The sequence below is a fragment of the Acinonyx jubatus genome, chromosome A1 (assembly GCF_027475565.1).
Source record: "Acinonyx jubatus isolate Ajub_Pintada_27869175 chromosome A1, VMU_Ajub_asm_v1.0, whole genome shotgun sequence".
NCBI classification, from domain to species: Eukaryota; Metazoa; Chordata; class Mammalia; order Carnivora; family Felidae; genus Acinonyx; species Acinonyx jubatus.
In genome coordinates this window covers 123,189,851-123,214,218 of record NC_069380.1, presented here as the reverse complement: position 1 = coordinate 123,214,218, position 24,368 = coordinate 123,189,851, and the positions used below count along the sequence as shown (strand labels likewise).

General features: G+C 39.2%; 1 long non-coding RNA gene across 1 annotated transcript in view; it reads left to right on the top strand.

Moving 5' to 3' along the window:
* The window catches only part of LOC128315673 (uncharacterized), a 39,153-nt gene extending 22,390 nt beyond the window's left edge, over window positions 1-16,763 (top strand). Inside the window, exons 3-4 of the long non-coding RNA XR_008298686.1 lie at window positions 775-893; window positions 2,169-16,763. This is a non-coding gene — a long non-coding RNA (uncharacterized LOC128315673). The remainder of the gene's footprint in view (window positions 1-774; window positions 894-2,168) is intronic.
* The last annotated feature ends 7,605 nt before the right edge of the window (window positions 16,764-24,368 follow it).

Sequence of the window (24,368 nt, the reverse complement as noted above, 5' to 3'; positions counted from 1 at the left end):
TCAGTTTGGTTCCCTCCCTAGAGGATATTTTCATCAGTTCCTCCCAGGTGCAAAGGGCAAGGCCTCTCTGAGAGTCTGAGCAAAAGGGCTTTGTGAACTGTAAAGCTGAATGCAAATGGTGATTCACTGACACCACAAGCAAGGGCAAGTCTCCTGAGCAGTCCCAGGAGAGACTCTTTTGCCTTCTTTTGTCATTTAAGTTCTCAAAATCATCCCCAGTTTAGACTAAATCCACCTCAAATGTCTGTGATTAAAATTTCCACTCTGAAAATCTGAGCAATTTAGGAATTGTAGGAACTGGACCATCTGGAGATAATTTATAAATAACACTTGCATTTCAAATTGCCTCTGTCTTCCCAAAGAGTCCTCTGTCCTGTCAGTGGGACTTCCGCCAAGGCCCAAACTGCTAAATTGGGCCAGTAACACTGAAGTCGCTGGCGGGAGCTTCTTATCTCTGATTTGTCTAAGAATTTGGGACACTTCATTGAAACATTTGTTTTTCCTCATGTGAAATGTAGGCTAAAAGTTATTGGCTATCTTTAGGTTGGGAAAGGTTTTCAGGATTTTAATGCATGTGATTTACTCATTTGACTTTATCTACTGTTAAATAATTAAAACTCAAATCAAATACTAAATAGAATTCAAAATATCCTGGATATATAGGAAGATTTGGGGGCATTAAAAAATGACAAAGTCCTCTGTTTCTTTTTCACTATATCCTGTTGACATGAGAGGGAGACATTAATACTATCTTTTTTCCTTCCTTTCTTTCAGGTCAGCACAGCCTTAGCCATGCAGTGTGTTTCTGAAGAGTCAGTCCAGCTGTGTTAAACTGTACAATGGTGCTTTATGGGGCCAAGGCAGATAGGACCGTGCAGAGTTGATCAGCCTGGGTAATGATCCCTTGTACCATATGTCTGTGGAGTTGTCATATTGGTATTCTCTCACTTCTGCTAGTAGGAGCAGTTGAAGTCTCATGCCTGTTCATACCCTGGGATTGTGTTGTGTCTCAGATGTCATTATTTCTCAAGGAAAGGCAAAGTTTAAAAATGATCAAGTTCAAAGAGAGCTCTGCAACCTGTGATCTCTGGGATTCTACCCGCTCCCACTCCCCACACCCAAAATACACACATATATCCCTTCCTTGTCCCTAGCTAGGGGCTCTGGATTCATACATATGCCTGCCGTTGGGCTTTGTGGACAGGAGGTCTTTGCATTGCTTCTCAAGCATCTACTAATGGCAAATGACGAAGTTGACGAGCTCGTATAGGAGAGGGTCATACTGAATGCATTGCGTGAGAAACAAGAAATTTATAAAGTAGGGCCCTTCTGGAGTTGGGGTGAAAACTTTTTCATTTGAGTAGTATACTGCATAACACACAGAGATGTGCTATTTCAAACCTAAAGGTTTGGTATACATGTTGAGAAAGAACATATACCCATTTCTGAGAACACTGTTTGGCCAGGTAGTTTCATGATGGTTCTCTTCTCTTTTTCTCTCTGGGTCCCACAGAGTCATTCTTTGTGTAACCCTCACATCTTCCTTTTGTTCCGCTAACATTTTATAGCATTGGTTTTCAAACAGATAAAGAAAGTTCTTTTGGATATGTATCAACATTTCTAGAAGGAAATGTATGTGTACTTTGAGAAAAAGGGTGTTTAATATTATAGGAGAATTTCACAACTTGGGAACCAATGTAAGTCTACTGTTCCTGTAATATAAGCAAACAAAGTAGGTTTGATGAATTCTCTTAGCTGTAGGGAATCTGCACAAATGAGCCTTCTAAGGGAGCACCTGATGGGGCCAGGGTCTCATCTTGCTAGGTGGGTCATGTCAAGAGTTTGTTGGGTGGTTGAGCATAGCATTTAAAAAAAAAATTTTTTTAATCTTTATTTTTAAGAGAGAGAGAGAGACAGAGTATGAGTAGGGGAGGAACAGAGAGAGAGGGAGACACAGAATCCAAAGCAGGCTCCAGGCTCTGAGCTGTCAGCACAGAGCCCCATGTGGGGCTTGAACTCAAGAACCACGAGATCACAAGTCAGATGCTTAACTGACTGAGCCACCCAGGCACATTTTTATTTATAAAAGAGGAAAAGTATTTTTTTTTAAGGTTCAAAACACTTCTGGGCAAAAATAATAACAGGAAATGCCTGTATCTCTCTTGTAGGATGAACTGAGACAGGAGTGCCCCTGCTGTGATAGAAGCAGCATATTCAGGGCACATGTTATGAGTCCAGAAGAGAAAGTTAAGTGTTGTGTGTGAAAACAGCTATGGCTTCAATGATACAGGCATTGCTTTCATTACATGAATGCAATTGCCCTAAAAAATGGAAACAGAAAGAGGATTTAGGACAGTGAATCCACAATGGGGCCTCAAAATGGGGGTCCTAGGACCTTCAGAACTGACAGCCATGAGGCTGCAGTATTTTTCCTCAAGAAACATTTATGATACATGTGGGGAGGGATGGTGGAACAGAGGCTGCTTCCTAATCTCCAGTGATGGTGCCCTGGGCTGGGGGTGGGAACAGAGGCCCCACCTGAGCAAGCAAATAACAGAGGTCCTTCTTAGAACTCTTAGTAGGGAGAAGCTCTCTGTAGGTGACTTCATGGTGTCAATTCTGCAGGCCTTCTGAACCTACCCAGGCATGCTAGTCCCACAGTGTTCATGAGCAGAGGCTCTGGGGAACAAAAAGAGTGAGTTGGATAGGAGACAGGAGACAATCATAGCAAGGCAGGTCTAACAAGTGAGTTTTGACAGTGAAAGGGGGAGAAAACCCAGTGAGCAGTGCCAAATCCAACAAAAGTCTCCATGTCCTCATAGGTGAAGATGAGAGGGGTGAGGACAACTGGACACAATTTTGGTGGAGAGCTGGAAGGACCTTGTGTTGATGAGAAGATATGACCTCCCTATCAGGCTATGGAGGGATAATAAGCAGGACCAAGGAATACCAAGAGGTAGAAAAGAAGGATAGGCACCGCATGACATTAGAGGTCATGCCTGGGCCATCCTGAGGCTTTGCAAGAGAGAAGGATTTTGGAGAATTGCAGTCCAGAGAGTTCCCTTGTGGGCTTTCAGCTCCTAGATTATGGTCTTGAAAGCTGATGACAGGAGCCTAGAGATGGGGCTAAGTACATGGAATGGAGGAGAAACCACAGGGAATCCTAAGACACTGGGGACATGTTGGGCAATGAAAGATGTGACTCACTGGTAAGGAGGTCTAACAAAAAGCATGATCTCCAAAAATTTAGGGTATTGCTAAGGTGGCACAGGGCAATTAGTCCTCTCAATTTTAAGGAAAACTGAGCCATAAATTAGAATGCAAATAAAGATTTTAGAAACCTCTTCCCACTTCCCTTCAATATTGATATTTAATGCAAGGATTGCTCTGACCTCAACTAGACTGTCTACAGACCAAACCAGGCTGTCCCCAGAACTCTGATTCCTTACCAGCAGCCTGGATATGTTATCTAAAAGAGCAACCAGGAAAGAAGGACCCATGAAAATCTAGGCAGGAAGCACCTTCTTCAATTTTCTAAAATACAAGATAAAAAGTGACAACAGCCCAGGGAGATGATGTGACAGTGGAAGGAGCAGGAAGAAACAATAATCTCTGGCACAATTCTGGCCACAATGCTAACCAGAATTTTGAGAGAGTCTGGGACAAATGAAGAAGAGAAGCTGGATCACAAATAGTATTTTATTGGGAATCACAATAAATAGGATCTTCCTAAACTCTTACTAACCTAGCTTGGGACATTTGGAAAGTAATTTAATATCTCGAGACTTGATTTCTTCCTGCATGTGAGAGTTGAAACAGGTGGTCCTTCAGGTCCCCTCTAATCCTGGTATTCTATAAATCTGGGTTTCTGGGTAGTTTACAGACTAGAACACTCTCCCGGATTTTCCAGAGCGAATACTGTACCTCTGATAGGGCTTCAGCCAATTCTGTGATTTTTCCTATTATCCCAGAGAATATCTCCACCTAGAAAATGCTGGGGATGGATCCTTTATACTAGTAAAGAGATTACACCAATTAGTGCTAAGTTTCCCCATAGCCCTGAGTTTACCATGCATTTTACTCTCAGTATGGTCCAAGCCATTCCTACCTCATTAATTTACCAAGAAATACATTCAGTTGGAATGTGGTACTGTTGCAAAGCCAGATGAGCCAACCAGTCATGAAGGAGACCTAAACCCATATACCAAGCCCAGTATCTCAAAGAAAGACCGTTGAGTTTTGCTTGGCTTTTCAGTCCAGCGATCAGGTAAAATGTGCTGGGTAGACTTTAACTATTATATGACCCTAATAATTATAGTGCTTTTACTTTGGAGCCCAGGGGAAATGTCACAGGTGCTCCAGCCTGAGCTCTGGGCCACCTGGACCTCCCCTAAGTCATGCCTGGACTCCTGTTCCAAAGCAGAACTGTTTTTACTCTATTCCCAGCAGTGGACTCTGTACCAGGACTTTTGGGGTGCATGTTATCTCCACTGGGAACCCAGTATTTGTTCATTCATGCTCTCTTGGAATACTTACTGTGATGAAGGCACTTTGTGGGTACAATGAAAATTACTCTTTTGGTGTTCCTATAACATTTGTTTATTTGATCCTCTAACTCAGGAGTCAGCAAACCACAGCTCCTGCCCCACATCCAGCCCTCTGCTTGTTTAGAATAGTTTTTACATTTCATGAGGTTGAAAAATGAAGTATAATATTTGTTAAATGTGAACCTTTTACTCAATCCAGACTTTATTGTCTATAAATAAAGCTATAGTAGAGCAAAACTATGGTAGGCGGAATCTAAAATGACCCCCAGTGACAATCCCTCTTGTATAATCTCCTCCCCTTGATTGTGGGCAAACCCTGTGAATATAATGAGATTTCACTGCTGTGATTATGTTACATTATACGGTAGAAGGGATTATTGCAGGTATAATTAAGGTTACTAATCAATTGACTTTGGCTAGTCAATGGGAAAGTTACTCAGGTGGGTCTAAGGTAATCATATGAGCCCTTTAAAAGTAAAGGGTTCTCCCTGGCTGGGAGGAGAAGAGGAAGTTAGAGAGATGTCCTTCCCCTGGGTTGGAAGAGAACAACCATTCATATTATGAATGGCCTATGAGAGACCTGAGAGAGACCTCTAAGAACTGAGAATGGCTCCCACTGACATGCAGCAAGGAGGCTGGTGTATCGATCCTACAACCCCAAAGAGCTGGATTCTTCCAAACCGTGAGTAAGTTTGGAAGCAAATTCTTACCCAGAGCCTGCAGATGAGAGCTCTTCTGGCCAACACCTTCTTGTCAGGCTTGTCAGACCCTAAGTAGAGAATTCTAGGCCAATTAGACTTCTGACCTATAGAACTAGAATTAGTAAATAAGTGTTGTTTTAAGACACTAAATTTGTGGTCATTTGCTATGCAGTGATAAAATGATAATAAAAGAACTATGCTTATTCATGTGCATATCATTTCTGACTGCGTTTGCACTATATTAGCAGAGTTTAGCTCCAACAGAGACCACATGGCCCACAAAACCTGAGATATTTACTAATCTGACGCTGAAAAAGTATATCAACCTGTGTTATAATAAAAAAATGTAATCTCACATGAGATGTATTTGGTCAGTTTTTTGTCTGACCCAAGGCTTTCAAGAAATAGGGCTTACATTTGGAACCACTCAGCAAACATTCCTTTCATTCAACTAAATTAGGCCAAAAAACTAGTAGACACCAGGCTGTCCTGCAGACCCTCTCTCCCTTCCATTCTTACAAGGCTGGGGAAGGAGACAGAGTGTCCATGTATTTAGAGAGAAAAAAAAATTAGACAAAGGTGTTCTATATTGGAGATTGTCATTTTCTACATTATGAGTTTCTGTAATGGTTGAATTTATGTAATAAATTTTTATTAAATTAGTAATAATTATAACATTATTTTTAAAGGCTACACTGTGCTTCACTTTGTTGTTTCTTGAGGCAGTGGCCTGGAGAAGATAATGTATGAAAACTCTTGCTTTGTGACTAGAATTCATTCCACTGCTTCTTGATTTTTCTTCTCTTCATGATGTCCCTTTGACCTTAACAGTGGAATAAGTCAGGACAATCCAATTTTTCATTCACTAATATTGGTGATCTAGGAGAGTAATTTTCAACGATTTTAGAATTTGTGTCTTCTAACACACACACACACACACAAATGAAAAGATTTGTCATTGTATGTATTTAGCTTTGAATTGAGTTAAAACTCATGTGATTCTGAGGATGGGGAGAAGCTGAAGAGGATGTATTCGTGTCCTAGGGTTGCTGTTACAAATTACCACAAACTAGGAGGCTTAAAAACAGAAATTTATTCTTACAGTTTTGTAGGCCAGACACCTAAAATCAAGGCGGCACTGATTCTTCGACGGGAAGTCTCTCAGGGAAGGTTCTAAGGTTCTTCTAAGCAGTTTCTAAAGGAGAATCCATTCCATGCCTTTCTCCTAGCTTCTGGTGGCTGCTGGCAACTCTGAATTCCCTTGGCTTTTAGCTGAGTAACTCCAATTTCTGCCTCTGTCTTCACACGGCCTTGCCCTCTGTTTGTCTGTGTCTCAGATCTCTCTCTGCCTTTATCTTATGAGGACACCTGTCACTGGATTTAGGCCTACCCCAAATCCGGGATGATCTCATCTTGAGATCCTTAACTTAATTACATCTGCAAAGACCCATTTATTTGCCAAAAAGGTCACAGCTGTGGCTATGAGGGTTAGGACTTGGACATTTTTTTTTTTTTGAAAGCCACAATTCAACCCACTCTAGAGGTATTTAATATGTTCTCAGAGCTTATAGGGAAGACTCTCAATCTCATAAATAGCAATTGAAATCAACAAAGATGTCCTATATTGTAGTGAAAGTTATTTTTTCCCTCATAGAACTTTATGGATACTCAGCGTTTCCCTCTGTTATCCTGTGATTATAGGTTGGACAATTCCTCAGTGACGAGGCATATGAGAGATGGCAAGCTTTCACAGTATCTTATATGGGTACCCCTTTTTGTCTTTACCTTTTTACCCATCTGGACAAAACCAAAGAATCGTGCAACATTAGAAGTGTCAAAAGTCAGAGTAGTTATCCTCAAGTGTTAGATCCAGAATAGAACCCTGTGGAGCCTTTCTGTAAGTGGAAAATTGTTGGTGTTCTCTAGCAGAAGAGGATGGTTCTCTTTGGGAATGAGTCCATGCCCCTTATTGTCCATTTGGCCTTGGGAAAATCTGATGCTGTGATCTGGTTTCTCTCTCTGTAAAGAAGGTATAACAATGCCTTGCTACCTTACCACGGTGTTGTGTGAATTTGCTGACACCCATAAAGCTCCCTGAAAATGAAGAGGCTTACGTAAGTCCCTGGTATTATTCGCACAGCAAATGTTTTCCCCTGAGAATAAAGTCATAAATGGTACCATTGTGCAGCCGGTGGAACGTGTTCAAAAGTTTCCGTTCACAACTAGTAGATCAAGTTGTGGGTGGCTGTATGGACTTTCTGTGCTCATGCCAAGCTGCATCCAAAACAGTCTGCACAATGGGCTCTCCTGGAATGAAAAGCTGTACTGTAAGAGATGGCCAGATCATGGCATCGCATCACATGGGACAGTCCTATGTAGCCAGTGACTTCATATGCACCTTTTCTTTCTTGCACCTCTTCCAGCAGAAAGAAGTAATAGCAGAGACAGTGGTAACATGGCTGTCTAACACGGCAGCAATTGAAAGTCAATTCTCTTCTACCACATTGAAAAACTTTACAAGGCTAAGGATGTATGATTGTGAAGGATTATAATTATAACCTTTCTTTCTTTCTTTCTTTCTTTCTTTCTTTCTTTCTTTCTTTCTTTCTTTCTTTCTTTCTTTCTTTCTTTCTTTCTTCTCTCTCTCTCTCTTAATTTTGGGGCCAGTAAAGTCATGTTACAAACCAGATTAAGTGTTCAGGTTAAGAACCTATTCTCCTTAAATACAGTTCATTTTAGTGGGCATATGTGGGAACAGTGTGGACAGAATGCCACTGGCTGACATAGGAGATAGGAGAGGATCTTCTTTCTACCATCATGAGCCCTGGAAATACTCTGAGACATGATACAGGAAAATGCCTTCCCTCTTTTAAAAAGGTTTGGGATTCTCTGTGCTCAGATGTTACACCTGAGAAAATGACAGATACTTTAATTAAATGAGAGGAAGATTAGCTACTGAAGATATTTTAATTATTTTTTAAAGGAAGTCATGTTTAATTAGAGATATTTGGGGATTATACTAATAGGCTTACTTGTATCAAGGTTACTCCCCTGAATGGAGAATATTCTTACATGAAAAATCAAAGGAGGAATCACAGAATAATGGAATTTTTGAGCTGTGAGTAACCTACCTTGATATTAAACTATTTGATAACTTTTCAAATGCCCTGGACAAACTGACATTTTTTCCCTTTCTTTTCAAAGGCAACCATGGGCAAAAAATCTTGATGTTAATGGAATTAGGTCAATAAAAGTAAAATCTTTTTATTTTAATGCAGAGGCTGTGGAGGAGTGCTGTGCATGGGTACATGGGATTCCCTTGAGCCCCTCACTCCCATACTCCAGACACATTCTGTTTTCAGATAATCTTTGATTCATTCATTCAGTGCCCATTTGTTGAACACCCACCATGTATTCACCAGTGCTGGAAGTACAAAAAAATAATAGGCACGTTCACTGTCTTCATGGAGCCCCTAACCCAGTAAAGAACAAAGTGACAAGTATTGTGATGGAATAACTGAAATAACTGAAAGGAATTTCATCATTATGTCTTGCTTCAGGCCTTAATATTCAAGGTCTTGGCACCTTCTATTGACTTGACTTTTCTCCCTTGAATTCCTTTTGCCATACATATCATGAGAACCATGGCCCATATAGCGTCACATGGTTCTCTTCTAGTTTAAGGGAGCTTCAGTCACCTCCTGGAGGATGTGGAGTAGCACAGGTGCAGTGGTCAGGGGAAGGCTCTTGTTTCCAGGAAAACCACACAGCCAGCCTGGAGGACGTTGCATGAATATTTCTATGTGACTAGACCCATCTTAGACACTTGAACTGTTGCCAGAGTTTTTTCATCAGTGTACAGTCTGGAGACCCAGAGGCTGGGTAGTGCTGATCATTGTGACCAAGTTAAGAGGTTCTGAAGGAGCTATATGCCTGAACAAGGCCAAGCATGCTTATGAGCCTGAGAGACATAACAATTTCAGCACTGTGATATGCTGGCTTTTTGGTAGCTTCAAGGAAGCAGACACTAATATCTCTGATAAACTCCCTGGACCTCTGACCACAGACTGCTTTCCCCTTTCATGTTAGTCCAGTGACCAGGGGCCAGGCCATCTGGGGAAAAGAAGGGATGAGATAGAGAGATGATTCAAGGAGAAGGCAGTACATTCTCCACTCTGTTCCTAAGGCTTGGGGTATTCCTTCAGCAGTTTCACAGCAGACTCTATTAGTTACTTATTCTATATCCAGTCCTCCACTTCTTTCAAGGTTTCTTAAGGGAAGCAATATGCCTAGTTATTGCTTTGCTTTCCTACCCTGTCTCACTGCTGACAGAAGCTTATGACATAACCTGAGCCATTGAGATATAAGCTGAAGTCAGGTTGGGACTTTTGAAAAAAGTTTTGTTTTCTTGCTAAAAAGGGACCCATGTATGTGGCACCATTCTTCCTGTCCCCTCTTCATTCTTCCTTGGACATGGACATGATGTCAGGAGAGCAACAGCCATTTTGTAGCCAAGAGGCAGTAAAGATGAAGACAAAGCAAAGATTCTAGGCAAAGTGGAATAGGAAGATCCATGTATGAATGTATATATTTTTTAATTTTAATTCCAGTTGTTTAACAGAGAATTATATTAGTTTCAGACGTACAATATAGTGATTCAACAATTCCACATATCACCCTGTGCTAAATATGAGAAGTACATTCCTTAATATCCATCATCTATTTTACGCATTCCACAACCCACCTCCCCTCTGGTAACGATCAGTTTGTTCTCTATAGTTAAGAGTCTGTTTCTTGATTTGTCTCTCTCTTTTATTCCCTTTGCTCATTTGTTTTGTTTCTTAAATTCCACATGTGAGTGAAATCATATGGTATTTGTCTTTCTCTGACTGCCTTATTTCACTTAGCATTGTTCTAACTCCATCCACATTGTTGCAAATGGCAAGATTTCATTTTTTTTTTTTGTGGCTGAATAAGAATCCATTATGTATATATATCACATCTTCTTTATCCATTCATCTATAGATGGACACTTGGGCTGCTTTTTTGTCTTAGCTATTGTAGATAATGTTGTTATAAACATCAGAGTGCATGAAATAGTGATTTTGTATTCCTTGGGTAAATACCCATTAGTGAAATTGCTGGATCATTGGGTAGTTCTGTTTTTAACTTTTTAAGGAATCTCTATACTATTTTCCACATTAGCTGCACCAGTTTGTATTCCCACCAACAGTGCATGAGGGATTCTTTTTCTCCACATCCTCATCAACACCTGTTATTTCTTGTGTTCTTGACTTTGGCCATTCTGACAAGTATGAGGTGATATCTCATTGTAGTTTTGATTTGAATTCCCCTGACAGTGATGTTGAGTATCTTTTTATTATGTCTGTTGGCCATCTGCATTATTTGTTTTTTAGGTGTTGAGTTGTATCAATTCTTTGTATATTTATCTCTTTTGGATACTAACCTTTTATTGGATATGTGCTTTGCAAATATCTTCTCTCATTCCATATATTGCCTTTTAGTTTTATTGATTGTTTACTTTGCTGTGCAGAGGCTTTTTATTTTGATGTAGTCCCAACAGTTTATTTTTAATTTTGTTTTTCTTGCCTTAGGACCCTATCTAGAAAAAAGTTGCTATCACCCATGTCAGAGAAGTTACTGCCTGTGTTGCCCGTTTTCTCCTCTAGGATTTTTATGGTTTCATGTCTCACATTTAGGTCTTTTTTTTTTTAATTTTTTTTAATGTTTATTTATTTTTGAGAGAGAGACAGAGTGTGAGCGGGGGAGGAGCAGAGAGAGAGGGAGACACAGAATCGGAAGCAGGGTCCGGGCTCTGAGCTGTCAGCACATAGCCTGACACGGGGCTCGAACTCACAGACCACGAGATCATGACCTGAGCTGAAGTCGGACGCTCAACTGACTGAGCCACCCAGGCGCCCCTCACATTTAGGTCTTTAATCCATTTTGATTTTATTTTAGCCTGCAGTCTAAGAAAGTAGTCCAGTTTCATTCATTTGCATGTAGCTGTCCAGTTTTCACAATACCATTTGTTTAAGAGACTACCTTTTCCCCATTAGGTATTCTTTCCCACTTTGTCAAAGATTAATTGACCATATAGTTGTGGGTTCCTTTCTGGATTTTCTGTTCTATTCCAATGGTCTATGTGTCTGTTTTTGTGCCAGTACCATACTGTTTTGATTATGACAGCTTTGTATTTTTTTGTTTTTGTTTTTTGTTTTGTGTTTGTTTCTTAGAGAGAGAGGGCACACGAGCAAGTGGACAAGCGGGGAAGATGGTGAGAGAGAGAATCTTAAGCCAACTCCATGCTTAGTTTGAAGCTTGACACAGGGCTCTATCCCAAAACCCTAGGATCACAATCTGAGCTGAAGCCAAGAGTCAGATGCTCAACTTAGTGAGCCATGCAGCCTCCCCTGATTATGACAGCTTTGTTATAGAACTTGAAGTGATGCTTCCAGCTTTGTTTTTCTTTTTCAAGGTTGCTTTGGCTAGTTGGGGTCTTTCATGGAACCGTACAAATTTTAGGATTTTTTGTTCTAGCTCTGTGAAAAATGCTGTTGGTATTTTCACAGGGATTGCATTAAATGCATGGATGGCTTTGGGTAGTATAGACATTTCAATATATGTTTCTCCAATCCATAAACGTGGAATGTCTTTCCATTTCCTTGTGTCATCTTCAGTTTCTTTCATCAGTGTTTTATAGTTTTCAGAGTATAGATCTTTTACCTCTTTGGTTAGGTTTATTCCTAGGTATCTTACTATTTTTTTGGTATAATTGTAAATGGGATAAATTACTTAATTTCTCTTTCTGGTACTTCATTATTGGTGTATAGAAATGCAGATTCCTGTATGTTGGTTTTGTATCCTGTGACTTTACTGAATCCCTGTTATCAATTCTAGCAATTTTTTGGTGGAGTCTCTCTGATTTTCTATATATAGTATCATATCACCTGCAAATAGTGAAAGCTTTACTTCTTTCTTGCCGATTTGGACGTCTTTTATTTCTTTTTGTTGTCTGATTGCTGTGGCTAAGACTTAAAGGACTATGTTGAATAAAAGTGGTGAGAGTGGACATCCCTATCTTTTTCCTGACTTTTGGAGAAAAGCTTTCAGTTTTTCCCCATTGAGGATGATGTTAGCTGTGGGTTTTTCATATATGGGCTTTATTATATTGGGTATGTTTCCCCTAAACCTATCCAGTTGAGGGTTTTTATCATGAATGGGTGTTGTACTTTGTCAAATGCTTTTTCTGTATCTATTGAAATGATCATAGGGTTCTTATCCTTTGTTTTATTGATGTGATGTATCATGTTGATTGATTTGCAAATACTGAACCACACTTGCAACCCAGGAATAAATTCCACTTGATGACGATGAATGATTTTTTTAAATGTATTGTTGGATTTGGTTTGCTAGTGTTTTGTTGAGATTTTTGCATCTATGTTCATCAGAAATACTGGCCTGTAGTTCTCTTTTTTATGGTGTCTTTATCTGGTTTTGGTAACAGGGTAATTCTGGCCTCATAGAATGAGTTTGGAAATTTTTCTTCCTTTTTTGTTTTATGGAATGGCTTGAAAAGAATAGGTACTAACTTTTAAATGTTTGGTAGAATTCACCTGTGAAGCCATCTGCTCCTGGACTTTTGTTTTTTGGGATTTCTTTGATTGCTGATTCAATTTCATTGCTGGTTATCAGTCTGTTCAAATTTTGTTTCTTCTTGTTTCAGTTTTGGGAGTTTATATGTTTCTAGGAATTTATCCATTTCTTCCAGGTTGTCCAATTTGTTCACAAATAGTTTTTCATAATATTCTCGTATAATTCTTTGTATTTCTTTGCTGTTAGTTGTTATTTCTCCTTTCTCATTTGTGGTTTTACTTGAGGATACATTCATTTAATTATTCAACTAATATTTACTGAGTGTCCACTATGTGCTAAGAACTGTTTTAGTTTGTTAGAGATATAGAAGTGAGCAAAATATACATTTTTTTTTCTCCTTGAGGTTTGCATTTTAGTGGTGACAGGAGAGAAAGATAATATATACTGTATAATAAGTGAAAGATATAGTATGTCACATAGTGAAAAGTACTCTAGAGAAAAGAACAGCAGACATACATGTGGTGCGGCCCCAAATGCTAATGTAAGGACTTTGATACTCCTCTGAGCAAATCATTGGAGGGTTGTGCATAGAGATAATGATGTGATCTGACTTAAATTTTAACAAGATCACACTGGCTGTTAGGTTGAGGATAGATTAAAAGAAGAAAGATAAAGCTAAGTCCCCTAATGGCATCTGTGAACAGCTAAGCCAACACTAGTAATCACTTGCTTCCAGAAATCTTATCTGTGGAAAATAACTCATTATTTTTTCACACTACTCCTAGTCACATATTCCATCACTTACAGCCATGCTCATTTCTAACTGATATAGCTAGTTACCATGATTTGTTGCATATCTACTGTGTGCCGAGTGTTCTGTTAGTCCTGGAGAGACAAATACGAACATACATGTAGTTGTCATTATCAAAAAGCCTTTCCAGGGACTTACAATCCAATTCTGGGGGAACCAACAGGCAAACCATTACACAGCAATACGGCAATTGCTTTAGCAATGTTTGTGTGGAGAATGCGGTGAGCATAAGGTAGACGGGAGAGCACCTAGCCAAGTGAAGGAGGCAGGGAAGTCTTTATGAAAGCTCAGCAGGTGATTATCAGGTGAACAATCCAGTGAAGGGCATTCCAGCCAGAGGAACTAACTGCATGTGCAATATAAAACATGGAGTGTTCAGGACCTATAAATAGATGAGTATTCTTAGGAGAGTAGAGTTTGGGAGGTGGGGAGAAGATGGTAAGAAGTAATGGGAGGTTAGGCTGGAGGTGGATGGGAATGGTGATGGAGGATTTTGTATGAGTCAAAGAAGAATATGATTTATCCTTTAGCCTACAGGGAGGCAGTGGAGTCATCACTCTGGCAGTAGGATTAACAAGTACTTGTAAGGGAGTGAGACTGGAGAAAAGACAGGAATCCAGGAAACAGGCAGTACAACCAGAGCCAAGGCAGACCTGGGATGGGGAGGAAGGGATGCAGAGCTGGTAGTTTGTATGGGGTGAGAGACAAGGAGACGATCCAGGATGACCGACACACTGCATATACCTCTGCATGAATAGCCAGATAGTATTTTTGGCATAGAGATCACACCAGAAGACACTGAACAGTCTTTTTTTTTTCATGGACTATATTAAAGTATGACTGGTTTTGACATAAGCTCCTGGAGATTGTGTCTGCTTAGTTAATACCAGGCAATTCCACTCAGCTAGCTTTGTGGAAGCTAGAGGGTAGCACTAATACCTTGTCCAGGCTGTTTGCCTTCTTCCATGTGGCTGTGTGTTCAGTCCACCATTTGAATGTATTTTATATTCTCATCATCACTGCATGATGGGTAATAATACTAACAATGGCCATAGTTAGGAATTAATATATGAAAGACATGTTACATATACTCTTTTAAATTTTGTAATAGCAATGCAAAGAAAATATAATTAACTTGAGGCCTAGAGAGGTCAAATGACTGCCCTAAAGCCACATACCTGGTGAGGCAGAATGTGATTTGTACTCTGGACCACCTGACAAAGACTGCTGTTTCTGCTGTGTTGCAAGGTTACCTACCTTATTATAACCCATTGTCCACTTATGATTCAGGACTCTACATTTTGTCCACAATCGCAGAGAAGAAAAAAGAGTATGACATTTACAAAATACTTTCATATACATTAAAGACAAATTCTTCCAAGCATGTTTTGCCTCATTTCCATGAAGGGATTTGAGTCTCTCAGGGTTCCAAAATTTCCAAAGGACTAAAAAGCATATAGTGACAAAACAAATTTAAGTACCAAATTACTAACTGATAAACCGTAATTTATAATACAAGACAATCCAGTTAATAAAAATCACACAGTTCCTTCACAGAGAATGGATTCAGGAAGGAATGCTTCAATTCCTTAACCACAGAGAAGAATAGAGCATTCTAGAACCTAAATGTGAGCAAGACATAGGAATGATTATTCCAAAATCTACCCATGAGCACTTAATTCAGTGGTGGTACACCATCACTTGGTAATTAATTTTCTAAGCATCTACTGTATTTGGAGTGCTGCTCTTGGTGCTGTGAAGATGAGAAGGATGGAGACACAAGAAGAAACAAAGTCATGGGTCTCATTTCTCTAGGTCTTTCAAGAAAGTAAAAGATATACTTTTTTTTCTGAAAGATTAAAGCAACAAAAGGTATCCCAATGGCATTACTCAGGACCACAGAGTTCAATAGCTGTACCTAAGAGATCACCTGATCTAAACTTTGAAGTTCACAGATAATGAGATTAATCCCAAAAAAGTTTGTCACTTGCCTGAGGTCACAAAGATACCTGGTGTGAAAACTTCCTCTCCCATGAATCTCTTTTTTGCTGTAACTTTATTCAAAAATTGATTTTCAAGTATATAGCACATTCACCTGAAAGGGGAAAATATTTCCCTTCTATTTAATTCTGGAAAACCATAAAAACAAAGCAAAGAAATGCCAGTCTCTCATTTGGAAGGGGCCTGATCATAGTGGGTTATTACTGTGTGCCAGTAATAACTGCACTGCAGCTTTTAAAATATAATAGCAAAATATAGGAAACAACCTCAATTTCTATCATTAGAGAACTGAATACATTGGAATCTATCCACACAATGGAATATGATACAACCATTAACAAATAAGCAGATTTATATGTAATTGATATAGACATAATTTAAGTGAGAAAATCAAGATGTAGATCAATGTTATATATTCCTTTAACCAGTTTTTTTTACATAGTCTTGAGTCGTGAATTAAGATAAATTTTTTTTTCCAGTAATGGCTATAGTAGGTATTGTCATTTGCATTGCTCCAAAACTATTAAACATTTTTTCACATTTTTAAAAGTTTATTCATTTTGAGAGAGAGAGAGAGAGAGAGAGTGAGCAGGGGGAGGGGCAGAGAGAGAGGGAGAGAATCCCAAGCAGGCCCTATGCTATCAGCTCAGAACCTGACTTGGAGCTCAGTCCCATAAACCATAAGACCATGACTTGAGTTGAAATCAACATTTGGGTGCTTGACTGACTGAGCAACCCAGATGTGCCTTTTTTCACATTTTAATACTTTCCCACAATTTAAATCCGTTTTACATGTAGAATAATAAATGATACTACATTGCCATTTCCCATATTCCAAGTGTGAGGACATAATTTAGTTTCCATAAAAAAGATACATTTACAAAAGACTTTGATTTAGAACTTTTGTTTAAAAAGGCAGGACATGGGGAGTCTGGGTGGTTCTGTTGGTTAAGCATCTGACTCCTGATTTTGGCTCAGGTCATGATCTCATGATCAGGAGATTGAGCCCCACGTTGGGCTTTACACTGGGTGTGGAGTCTGCTTAAGATTTTCTCTCTCCCTTTGCCCCTCCCTCTCTCTTTCTCTCGAGAGAGAGAGAGAGAGAGAGAGAGAAAAGAAAGAAAGAAAGAAAGAAAGAAAGGAAGGAAGGAAGGAAGGAAGGAAGGAAGGAAGGAAGGAAGGAAGGAAGGAAAGAAGGAAACAAAAATAAAAAGGCAGGACATGGAGCATCCATTTGGCCCCTCTCAGCAGAAGCAGTGACTTAGAGGTGTCATGGCTTTCTGATTTTGGTTTTTGTTTTTGCTTTTGTTTTAATTGTGGCAGAGTCAAAAACTCTTTTGAGGTCAGTTTCTTAGAGCTCAGCCTGGAATCTCTTTCATCAATCCTATTTGTGGTTCTAAGTGCTTCCTATATCCCTAAATAAATTCCTTTCTGACAAAGCTAGCTAGAGTGGATTCTGTTGACTGCAACTAAGCAGTGTTATCGGTATAAATGCTTTCAACTGTACTGTCATAGTATCCTTTACCATTATTTAATGACACCTTGGGCAGGTCTCATAGTTAAAATTAAACTTCCTGTCTAACCTTCCATTCATTTCCTTTTTACCTCTTATATCCAATTGTCTACCACATAAGGCCCACAGGCAGGGAGTGAGACATGAGCCTTCCTTTCTTACAGATACTCTCAGACTCTACCCATGGTTGCTTAAGTGTCTACTTCCCTCATCTTTAAAAAAAATTTATTTAAAGAAATTTTTTTAATGTTTATTTATTTTTGACAGAGAGAGAGACAGAGCATGAGTGGGGGAGGGTTGGAGAGAGAGAGGGAGAGACACAGAATCCGAAGCAGGCTCCACGCTCCGAGCTGTCAGCACAGAGCCTGATGTGGGGCTCAAACTCACAGACTGCGAGATCATGACCTGAACTGAAGTCGGACACTCAACCGACTGAGCCACCCAGATGCCCCGTACTTCCCTCATTTGTGAGAGAGAAGGGTTGGTAGAAATCCTGCATGAGTGAGGATGAAGGGAAGAGTATGGAGTTGTTGGGTGGTGTCCAGAAACAGCCTCCCAACATGAACACTGCATTCTTGGTAACTCTGATCTCTCATTCTCTTTCCTCCCCCATTGTTGGGTATAGAGTGGGAAGAGTGGAATTAGGATGATGGTTGGGATAGAAGATTCAGTTTCAGCCTCTTGAAAAATCCCGAGAGGTCTCTAGAAATTCTCCTTACAACATACCCTTGGTTCTCAAGTCTGGGTCTTTTTGACCAGATATCCTATCAGGGAAAATTTAACTCATTTTCCTAATAATTTCTGGATCTAATTTTTTATGGGACAAATAGCCAGTTTTGTTCTTTTTTTTTTTAATCATAGAAACTGACCACTTAAGTCATTCATTCTCCCAGTTAAGATAGGGGCATATGGTCCAGCCAGTCCGATCCATAAGCTTTGGACTGTGAAGATGAAGTTGATGATCCTAAAAAGTAGAAATAAAGAACAAGAAACATTCTCATTATTGGTGGAAGCAGCTGGGGTGATGAGAGCCAATTTCCAGAGCCAGTAGAGACTTTCAGGCAGCCTGGCATGGTCAGTGGCCTATAGTTGATGTAGTGGCATTCTCAGAGGATTAGCGGGAGGTGTGACATTGGCTGAGGGCCTAGTTACTGCTTTCTCTTGTTTTTGCATGTTGTGACTCTGTGTCTTCAGTCTTCCTTTCAATTTTTATTTTCCCAGTAACCTTTCTAATATAATGCTATACATTTAATGCTATACATTTCCCCCTAAGCCCTGCCTTAGCTACATTTATAAATTCTGATATATTGCTTTTTCATTTTCTTTAAATTCCAGATACTTTCCATTTGTCCTTATGACTTCCTTTTTCACTCATGGGTTATTTAGTACATATTGTTCAATTGTCAAATATTTGAGGATCTTAAAGATATTTTTCTGTTATTGATTTCTTCTTTAATACTATTATGGACAGAGAGCATCTTGGATGATTTAAATCTTTTAACTTTTTTGAGATACTGCTCTTGTTGGACCAAGTGTTCTATAAATGTCAATTAGGTCAAGTTGGTTGATAGTGTTGTTTAGGTCATCTACATCCTTACCAATTCTCTCTCTATTTACTCTATTGGTTACTGAGAGAAAAATGCTTAAGACTTTAACTATAATTGTGGATGTGCCTTTTTCTCCTTTCAGTTTTGTTAATTTTTGCTTCATGTAGTTTGAAGTTGTCTTGTTAAATGCATATACATTTAGGATTGTTACATCTTTTTTATGAACCAACCTCTTTATCAAAATGGAATGTCCATTCATCACTGGTAATAATTCTTTGTTCTTAAGTCTACTTTGATATTAATATAGGTACTTTGGCTTTCTTTTTATTAGTGTTTCTCTCCCTTCACTTTTAATTTATCTCTTTAAATTTAAAGTGGGTTTCATATAGGTAACATATAGTTGAACCTTCCTTTGTTCTTTTAACCCAAACAGACAATCTGTTGTTTAATTGGTGTGTTTAAATCGTTCACATACAATGTGATTATTGATATGATTGAATTAAAATCCACATTTTTTAATGCCTGCTTTTCAATTTATGATTACTCTTTGTCGTGACTTTGAGTTTTTTAAACTATAGGCCTTTATTACCTATTTAGATAGATAGATAGATAGATAGATAGAGATAGGTAGATGGATAATAGAATATTAGTGCCCCACCCCCCCACTCATATTTTGAAGCTCAACTCCACAAAGTTATGGTATTTGGAGGTGAAGCCTTTGAGAGGTAATTAGGTTAGATGAGTCATGGGAGTGGGGCCTCCCTGGTGGAATTAGTATCCTTGTAAGAAGAGGAAGAGAGTCCGGAACTCAATCTCTTTCCATTATGTAAGGACACGGTCAGAAGATGAAAATCTGCAAGCCAGGAAGAGGGCTCTCAATAGGAATTGAATCTATCAGCACCTTAATTTTAGACTTTCCAGCCCCCAGAACTGTGAGAAATAAATATCTGTTTTTAAACCACTCAGTATAGTATTTTGTTATGGCAGTCCAAGCTAAATAGATTAGATAGATTTTATTACTGCTTTAAAGAAGTAACTGTTACCCTTATGCCCCCAATTTTCACTTCTCAGAACCTATGCTAGACAAAACATTAGCACAGTTACCCAGAAATTCATCATAACATTGTTCAAGGGCATTCATCATAGCATTCTTTGTAATAGTGAAAAATTTTTAAATAATCCACATTTCCATCTTTTAGAAATAATCAAATAAACTACTATATATCAATTCTGCAGAAGATTATGCTTCCATTAAAAAGAATGAAATCAATAAATGGGTACTGATAAGAAAAATACATTCAACTTAAGTAATAAAAACTAATTGGAGTACACTATACAGAGTATGGCATAATTTAAACAAACAGAAACTCTTACCAAACAAAATTTATCCTTTCTTATATTTGAACATACATGTGAATGTATATGGTTGGAAAAATTCCAAAAGGATACAGAGTGGATGGGTGATAAGGATACACAATTGGGGAACAATGTGGGATTGGGTGAGTAGGCACAGAGAAGTTTTTCTTTATCTGTATTTTAATTTTATCAATGAGAATCTATTATGTAATTAAAAATTAATTCATTGTGATGAATGGTAACTAGGATCATAGGAAAGAAAAATACACATAAATCAGGGAATTTTTTTTCCCTTTAAGACTGATGTTTTATTCATTTCAATAAAATGGGGTAAGAGATTTGGGAGTGGGGAAGCAAAAGTTGTCTGCTGCCTTTTGTGATACAACAGCAACAACAAAAAGCACAGTGAGTGTCCAGGGAGTGCATGTGCCTGGGGTGTGTCCCAGTACGTTTAGTTATGCTCATTCATGCTGAGACATTACTTTTGCCCATAAAAGGAGGAATTACAACATCAAACCTGGATTATTCTCATTTCCAAACAGTCCCAAAATGTCAACACATGGCTGTCAATCTTTTGTTCTGTTCCTCTCTCACAAACACTCCCTGGAACCCATGCCAATGGTTGAAAACAGATGCAGGCAGGAACTGTTTTGACAACACTGGAAATGCCTGTGATTAGGAGGCAGGAGAGAGTAAAAGTAATTATTAATATGCTCCTAAAAGAACAGGGAGTGCACCTTTAGAAGAGATTGTTGCATGGGTCCCTACTTGTATATATTCTCATACCTAAACAAGGGCACATGTTCTTACCCAGGTTTCTCCTAAGGAACCTCTAGCTAAGTATTCCCTGCAGCATTTTCATCATGGTAAGGCAGATGTATGGAAAGTTCTTGGAGGATGGCAGAAAGGTTGGAGGATGGCAAAAGAAGGGAAAAAGTTTCCCTTCCACCATAAAGTAACCTTCACCCAGTAAAGTGGATTTGGGTATCTTTTTAAAGCCAACCGACAAGGGCTCTCTGAATTTAGCAGCAAGCCATGGGATGCAGCACTTGACAATACAATTACTAGTTCTTAATTTATAAGACAGAAAACCTTTGTTTAGTTTAGCTCATTGCACATAAAGTAAGGTTGCCCTTAAGTAACTTTAATTATGGACTCTTCTCTTTACCAAGTGGTTGTGTTTTTCCTGTAAATATCCTCAGTTGTGTGTAGTTTGAACTCTAAATGGCTCCACCTCTGTGAAAAATGAACCAGGAAAAAAACAACCCCACTGACCAGCACAGGGAAGCTGTCTGTGTGTCTAAGAGCTATATGTAGAAACAAAAGTTTCCCTGATAATTTGTATTCACAAGCTTCCACTTCATGAGTTTGAGGTTAACTATATTTATATCTGTATGGTCTTAGAAACTCTTGATGAGAAATTATGTTAAAGATTGGTCTAGGGTCTGTGGTATACCAGGGTTACCTTATAGAAGTACAGACATACTTTGGAGATATTGTGGGTTTTGTTCCAAACCACCACAATAAAGTGAATATCATAATAAAATAAGTCAAATGAATTTTTTTGTTTCCCAGTGCATATATATATTTACACTAGACTCTTTTTAATTAAGTGTGCAATAGCATTATGTCTTTATAAAACAACGTACATATCTGGGGGTGCCTGGGTGGCTCAGTCAGTTAAGCGTCTGACTTTTGGTTTCAGCTCAGGTAATGATCTCATGGTTTGTGGGTTTGAGCCACAGGCTCTGTACTGACAGTGTAGAGCCTGCTCAGGGTTCTCTCTCTCTCTCTCTCTCTCTCTCTCTCTGTCTCTCTATATCTCTGCCCGTCTCTCACTTGCATGCTCTCTTTCTCTCTAAATAAACTAAAAGAATGTACATATATTTTTAAAAAAAATTTATGTTTATTTTTGAGGGAGAGGGACAGAGGGTGACCAAGGGAGGGAAGAGGGAAAAGGAGACACAGAATCCAGAGTAGGTGCTAGGCTCTGAGCTATAAGAACAGAGCCTGATGTGGGGCTTGAACCCACAATCCACAAGATCATGTCCTGAGCCAGTTGGATGCTTAACTGACTGAGCCACCCAGGCGCTCTAAAAAATGTACATATCTTAATTTAAAAATGCTTTATTGCCAGGATGCCTGGGTGACTCAGTCAGTTAAGCATCTGACTCTTTATTTCAGCTCATATTCTATGATCTCATGGTTCATGGGACCGAACCCCATGTTGAGCTCTGCACTGACAGTGTGGAGCCTACTTAGGATTCTCTCTCTGTGTCTCTCTGCCCCTCCCCTGCCAAGATAAAAAATAAACATTAAAAAATAGTTTAAAAATTGCTTTATTGCTAAAAAATGCTAATCATCACCTGAGCTTTTAGAGAGTCATAATCTTTTTTTTTTAATTTTTTTTTAACGTTTATTTATTTTTGAGACAGAGAGAGAGCATGAACAGGGGAGGGTCAGAGAGAGAGGGAGACACAGAATCTGAAACAGGCTCCAGGCTCTGAGCAGTCAGCACAGAGCCCAACGCGGGGCTCGAACTCCCCTGAGCCGAAGTTGGCCACCTAACCGCCTGAGCCACCCAGGCGCCCCAGAGAGTCATAATCTTTTTGCTGGTGGAAGGTCTTTGCTGATGGGAGGACTGATCAGGGAGATGGCTGCTGAAGTTGGAGGCAGCTGTGGCAATTTCTTAAAATAAGACAACAGTGAATTTTGCTGCATCAGTGGATTCTTGTTTTCACAAATGATTTCTCTGTAGCATGTGATGCTGTTTGTTAGCATTTTACCCACAGTAGAACTTATTGCAAAATTGGAGTCAGTCCTCTAAAATGCTGCCACTGCTCCATCAACTGAGTTGATGTAATATTCTAAATCCTTTGTTGTCATTTCAACAATCTTCAAGGCATCTTCACCACGAGTAGATTCCAGCTCAGGAAACCACTTTCTTGCATTTATCCATAAGAAACAACTTTTCCATTCAAGTTTTATCATGAGATTGCAGCAATTGAGTCACATCTTGAGGTTCTGCTTCCAATTCTAGTTCTCTTGGTATTTCTTAGCATGTCTGCAATTACTTCTTCAACTGAAGTTCTGAACCCCTCAGAGTCATCCATGATGGCTGGAATCAACCTCTTCCCACAAATCGAAAATGTTCCTTAATGGCATCTGGAATGGTGAATCCTTTCCAGAGGTGTTTAATTTACACTGCCCAGATCCATCAGAAGAATCACTGTTTATGGCAGCTATAGTGTATGAAATGTATTTCTTTAATAAGAAGACTTGAAAGTAGAAATTATCCCTTGATCTGAGAGTTACAGAATAATTGTTATGTGAGCAGGCATGGAAACAATATTTGTCTGATTGTGCATCTCCATCAGGGCTCTCAGGTAACCAGGTGCGTTGAGCAATAATATTTTGAAAGGGATCTTTTGCCTAAATGTCCATCAACTGATGAATGGATAAAGAAATTCTGGTTTATATACACAATGGAGTACTACGTGGCAATGAGAAAGAATGAAATATGGCCCTTTGTAGCAACATGGATGGAACTGGAGAGTCTTATGCTAAGTGAAATAAGCCATACAGAGAAAGACAGATACCATATGTTTTCACTCTTATGTGGATCCTGAGAAACTTAGCAGAAACCCATGGGGGCGGGGAAGGAAAAAAAAAAGGAGGTTAGAGTGGGAGAGAGCCAAAGCATAAGAGACTCTTAAAAACTGAGAACAAACTGAGGGTTGATGGGGGGGGGGGGAGGGAGGAGAGGGTGGGTGATGGGTATTGAGGAGGGCACCTTTTGGGATGAGCACTGGGTGTTGTATGGAAACCAATTTGACAATAAACTTCATATATTAAAAAGAAAAGGGGGGGATCTTTTTCTTCTGAGCAGCAGGTCTCCACAGTGGGCTTAAAATATTCAGTCGACCATGTTGTAAAGAGATATGTTATCATCCAGGCTTTGTTGTTCCACTTATAGAGCACAGACAGAGTAGTCTTAGCATAATTCTTAAGGGCATTAAGATTTTCAGAATGATAGATGAGCATTGGTTTTAACTTAAAGTCACCAGCTGCATTATCCCTTAAGAAAAAAGAGTCAGCCTGTGCTTTCCAGCCTTGAAGCTAGGCATCGTCCTCTCTTCTGTAGGCATGAAAGCTCTAGATGGTAACTTCTTCTAATAGAAGGCTGTTTCATCTACATTGGAAATATGTTGTTCAGTGTAGCCACTTTCGTGATTTATCTTAGTTAGATCTTCCAGAGAACTTGCTGCAGCTTCT